Source organism: Nannospalax galili, unplaced genomic scaffold, assembly GCF_000622305.1.
Source record: "Nannospalax galili isolate Female #2095 unplaced genomic scaffold, S.galili_v1.0 scaffold628, whole genome shotgun sequence".
Taxonomy (NCBI): Eukaryota; Metazoa; Chordata; class Mammalia; order Rodentia; family Spalacidae; genus Nannospalax; species Nannospalax galili.
The window spans coordinates 132,520-138,399 of NW_008357492.1; the positions used below are offsets into that span (position 1 = coordinate 132,520).

Genomic DNA, 5,880 nt, shown 5'->3' on the forward strand with positions numbered 1-5,880 from the left:
CTGCTCCTATATACCTGATTCCATCATGTATGTAGCTGCTTCCAGGGTTGCACCAGCCCTTCCCAGGGGCTCATCTCGAAGGTCTGATCGTCCATACTGTAGATGATCAATAACCTGGGCACAGTCGTGGGCAGCCTGTTCTGCAGAGTCCGGCAGGAAGGATGCTGGATTCAGCACTACAGGTGCTGAGAACTTGACCCTGGGTGCATCTAGCAAAAGAGCTTGATAGTGGGTAATACAGGCATTTGACATCCAGCACTCAGAAGCTCCCCTAAGGAGAATTTCAATCGAGTGAGGAGTAGTGATGACAACTCCTGTCCTACAGTTACTTTATCAGTTTCTTTCATAATAGCAGTGCTGTAGTCACAACAGCTCAGATGCAGGGTGGCCATCCTGCTGCAAGAGGGTCAAGACTTTTGGACAAACAGGCCACAGATCTCTTCCAGGGCCCCAAAACGTTTGAGTCCGTATACCCTTTGCCACTCCATTTCATTCACCCACAAATATGTGGAAGGGTTTAGCAATGCTGGGAAGTTACAACACTGGAGCTGACATTAAAGCTGTTTGAAGCCTTTGGAAAACTTCCTTTTCATTTTCTTTCAAACTCAGGGGACCATTTCCTCCCAGGCTTTGGTATAATTGCTTAGGCATCTCAGCAAAGTTAGATATCCAGAGCCTGCAATATCCAACTGTCACCAGGAATTCTCTCACTTGCTTTTGGTCCTGATTCTCAGGAATGTGTAGGATGGCTTGAATTCTGCTTGGACACATGGTTCTTCTGCCACTTACTAAGCAATACCCCCAGATAAGTTACCTTATTGAAGTACAATTGGGCTTTGTTTGCAGACACATGGTACCACAGTAGCTGGAGGGTCTCAAGCAGCTTCTCAGTAGCTTGCTGACAATCCTCCTGGGTGTGGGTGGCTATAAGGAGGTTGTCCACGTACTTCAGGAGGATGATATTTGAGTGTTCTTGGTGGTATTCAAGCAGGTATGCACTGAGGGCTTCATCAAATAGTGTGGGAGATTTTTAAACCCTTGTGGCAACCAAGTCCAGGTCAGTTGGCCACTAAACCCTGCTTCAGGGTCTGCCTATTCAAATGTAATAATGGGTTGGCTCACTGATGCCAGAAACAAAGAGAAAAAAGCATCCTTCAGATCCAGGACAGTGTACACAGTCATTGCTGGGCCCAATAAGCTGAGTACAGTGTGTGGATTTGGCCTATCCTGGACCCCTGTCCTGGGTCTGGGGTCTCCCAGATTCTCACTATGGCCTACAAAATGTTATGACATTTGAAACCACTGGGAAAAAGACCACCATATGCAATTAAAATTTTAATTGGTCAAATTTATTAGGGCTCTAGCCATCCATGGTCCCTTAGATTTAAGACCCACCCAAAGGGAAGGTTGGAAGTAGCTTTAAAAGGCAAAACCCACAAATACCATAGGAATTTCATCACACAAGTTAGCAGATAAGCAAACTACAGAAGCCAAAACAAACTTGTGTTGGTAACAGAGGCATAGAGACCTTGACAGTAAGGCACTTTCTGATTAAGCGCAGCTACAGTTGTCTGGGAAAACCAAGGTCAGCTACTTCAAAGAAAGCACTCTTCTAAGGGGAATCAACTAAATTCAGGTGCTTAACCCTGAAACTAGCTGTTTTTCTAGCTTTTGAAGTTTAAAGTGGCTGCTTTATCCTTGGCTATTACAATTTGGAGAACTCCGTTTGGGGCCATAACAGTAGTAGTTACATTTCTCATAGCTGTTATCAAAATACCTAGGCTCTTTGTTTGAGGATGCAGTCCAATCTGCTGGGGAGATGTGGAAGCAGGAGTGACTCGGGCTGTCACAGCAAAGCTGTGTAAAGCTTCATGCTCATACCCAATGTGCTCTCAGAAATCAGAGAAAGATGAGGCTCATCAGATTTTCTTCTTTTCCGTCACTTTCCAGTCTAGGTTACACCTGTGGGATGGTGTCCACTCATGTTCATGAATGGGCCCTCCTTCCTAAGTTTAACTTCTTTGGAAAAACCTTCAAAGACAGCCAGAGGTATGTCTCCTTTGTGATTCTAAATCCAGTCAAGTCAACGATGTAGAATAATAATGAGAACCATAAATCAGACAACTTTAAATTCCCCAGGATACGTTACAGAGACACAAGTCTGCCTTGCTTGGCAGGGGAACCTCACCTGTGGTGGTGATACCCGATTTGTTACAGAGTCCCAGACTCTGGGGCTTGTGTATTCCTTTACAATTAGCCATTTATTAAGAAAATCAGAGGGTTTTTATACATTATAAGGAAATGGCAGTCATGTGGGGTTTGGTAGTTACATACAAAGATTTAGGGCACAAAGAAATAGGACATATAGCTTCTTGATGGTGCCAGCTAGGGGCTGTTTGTAAAACAGGATGCTGGAACTTTTACTCAGGGTTACTGGTGCCTATCTGGCAATTTATTTTCCACAATGTTTTATTTTTCCTCAGGACAAAAGCACAGTAAACTTTTAGCTTTTATCCCAGGAGTAAACCTTTAACCTGGCCTATTCTTTTAACTAGTGATAGCTGCGTATCTGTTTGGGACAAGGAGGTGGACAAAGGGCTTTTCACCAGGATGCTCTCACTCAGAAGGAGGAACCTGAATTTTGGACCCAGCTACTTTACTCCTGCTAATCTCAATGTTCTTTAAGATAGGGATATCAAAGCTGCTCTTTTCAGTGTCCCACACTTCAGCAGAGAACATAGCCTGGACTTAAAAGTTTTAGGCTCATCTCACCCTAGGGCATGCCACCCTGGTTTCCTACAATATATAAACATGGAATAATTCCCTAAGATACTCACAGAGTAATGTAAACTCTTAAGGTCTTTAAAACTGGGGCTTCCCTTAATGTTTTCCATGTGAGGGATGAAGAGGCAGTGTGTTTGTGTGTGTGTGTGTGTGTGTGTGTGTGTGTGTGTGTGTAGCTGTGTGATAGTGGGAAGGCCTAGGCATGCCCAGTCAGAGGCCAAGCAGATGAAGTTCCTTGCTCTGTCAGTCTCTGCCTTATTTCCTTGGGCCAGGGTCTTTCAATGATTTTGCATCTCAGCTGGACATCAGCAAGCTTTAAAGATCCTCCTGTCTCCACCTGTCACAGATGTGTGCACTGCCATCCCCAGGTTTTTATGTGGTCCTGGAGACACAAACTCAGGTCCACCTTCTTGCTTAGCAAGTGATCTTACCTGCTGAGCCATCTCCCCAGCCCTTGATCTAGTATTTTTCAAAAGCTGGGTCTGGATTCTTGGAATTGTGTTCAGAAGAACATGTGATTTTCCTTGATTAGTTCAGACTTCAGTTATAACAAGAAGGCATTTTGGAAAAGACCAGAAGACTTTTTTGGGGGGTATAATATGAAACAACATATTGAATTCTCACTAAGTGCATTGGTGCTGGATAACTTCAGTTGTCAACTTGACACACCTGGTTAGAGGGAACCTCAATTGGGGAATGTCATACATGGGACTGGCCTATGGGATATTAGCCTAATGTGGGTGGTACCATCCCTGGGCACATTGTCCTGTGTGATATAAGAAATAAGGTGACCATGGAAGGTGGGAGGGTAAGCCAGTTATCACTGTTCCTTCCATGGTCTGTGCTCCACGATACTGCTCCAAGTTCCTGCCTTGCCTTCCCTCAGTCAGTGATAAGCTATGACCTGAGAGATGTTAAATAAAATAAATCCTTTCCTCCCAGAGTTGGCTTTGATCAATGTTTTTATTACAGCCGTGGAAACGTAACTAAGAGATAATTCAGTATCAAGTAGTAGATTTTCAACATCAAATCAACGAATTTATTCTTCATGAATTGTAATGAATTTTATGTCAAATTTTTAAGTTTCTGGTTCAATACCACTTGCTTCTAAAATATGTATCTTAAACTCTGTTTATCAATGTAACTCACCCACTTCCATCTTAGAAATGAAACAATTTCTTTCTCATATTGATTCATGATCAATTGCAAATGTCACATATAAATGCCCCAATTTGTTCTCAAAAATGTTTCCAGACTATGATTTAACTGTAATGTCACTTTCTTTTTTCTCATTGATCCAAAAGACTGATGCTTTTTATGTTTAAGAACATTAAATATTATCCATAGATTTGTCCATTTTAATATTTAATGAGAAATTCTTTAGTTAAATATCAAAGCATTTCTCCCTAATTTAAAAAGTCAAATTCTCAAAGCATTTTAAATGAAGCAATAGCATTCATATGAGCTGAGGTTTGCTAAGCGTACAAATAAGCATAGAGTCTTTCTCCCACATTACAAATCCATACTGGTCACAGACATACTGATCAAAGTCCCAGAGCAGACTAAGGTTTTTCAGATAAGGCTAGTAGGAAACCCACTGATTCCATTTTTTGAGTGATTTTACAATGATTCAGACCTAATAGACTCACAATTTAATGTACTATTGCTGCTTTTATTTACTTAACACAGTAACTAGTTCAATATGAATCTGTGAGAGAAACGGCCTGTGTTTTGCAACATCTTTACAAATGCAGTGCCCAAACTGGAACATATTAGCTCAATGTCATCCATATCCAACCCAAACCAAAAAATACTAGAAATGAGCCAGGTTTTGCAAGAAAGATAAATTCCACGAAACTGGAGCATGTGAACATTATTAGATAGATTAATATAAACCTCCAATTATTACATCATTTTCTTTGATATCAAGCTAGTTTCACTTTAAACTGAAAATGCTTCTCAACAACTTCCTTAAGGCCCCCTTTACATCCTTGTTTCTGAGAGTATAAATGAAAGGGTTCCGTGCAGGCATCATCATTGCATAGAAGAGAGCCATAAACTCCTGCTGGTCCCTTGTGATGGAGGAAGAAGGCTGAAGGTGCATGACAATGTCTGGACCGTAAAACATGGAAATGAGATGAGATGAGAAGGACATGTTCCGAAGGCCTTCTTCCTTCCCTCTGAAGATTTTATTTTAAGAAGAGCACATCCAGTATTAACATAGGAAGCAAGAATTAAGTACAGAGGAACAGCTAGTATAAAAGTGCACACCACAGAGAGAGCAAGCTCATTAGCTTCCTTTTCCCTACAGGCCATCTTTATTAGAACTGGAATCTCACACAGGTGATCCAATTTATCAACACCAGAAAGTGGCATTTGTAATTTAAGAGTGGCCTCTGAAAAAGCAAAGATCACTCCTATGAGCCACATAAGGGACACTAGCAAAATGCAGACTCACTGATTCATGATGAGGGTGTATTGCAGAGGTCTGCAGATGGCCATATAGCAGTCAAAGGACATGATAGCCAGGAGAGGACACTCCATGCCCCCTGTTATATGGAAGACATAAAGGTAAACTACACACCCCATGTAGCTGATAGTCTTTGTGGAACCTCCCAGGTTAAACAGCATCTGAGGCACAATGCTTGTTGTATAGCACATGTCCAGAAAGGAGAGGTTGATGAGAAAGACATACATGGGGCTGTGCAGATGGGAGTCTAATGTGGACACCAGAATGATGGTGATGTTCCCTACCAAGGCCAGGGGGTAGGTTACCAGAAGGAAAATGTAGAGAGGGAGATCCAGCCAGGGATGGTCAGCAAAGCCCAGTAGAATGAACTCTTCAGGGTGGCTCTCATTGATGACAGCCATTCTCTGCAATGTTATTCGCCTGTAGTGAGGAAGGGGCAAAAAGTAGAAAGAATTACAGGGGATCAAAATATAATTGAGAATTGGCATTTCCTCATTCAAAGTAAGTCAAATAACTTTGCAGAAAGAAATTATAATTCTGTTATTAGGGGACCAAGGTTCTCTTTACGAAATAATTAGTAAAGTCAGTTAACTTAATAGGTAAGCCAGTATTCTGTAGCATCATTT

The 5,880-nt window shown here is 41.8% G+C and overlaps 1 pseudogene; it reads right to left on the reverse strand.

Annotated features, from left to right (window-relative positions):
• Positions 1 to 4,720: 4,720 nt before the first annotated feature.
• Positions 4,721 to 5,655, reverse strand: LOC103751639 (annotated as a pseudogene).
• Between the last annotated feature and the right edge of the window lie 225 nt (positions 5,656 to 5,880).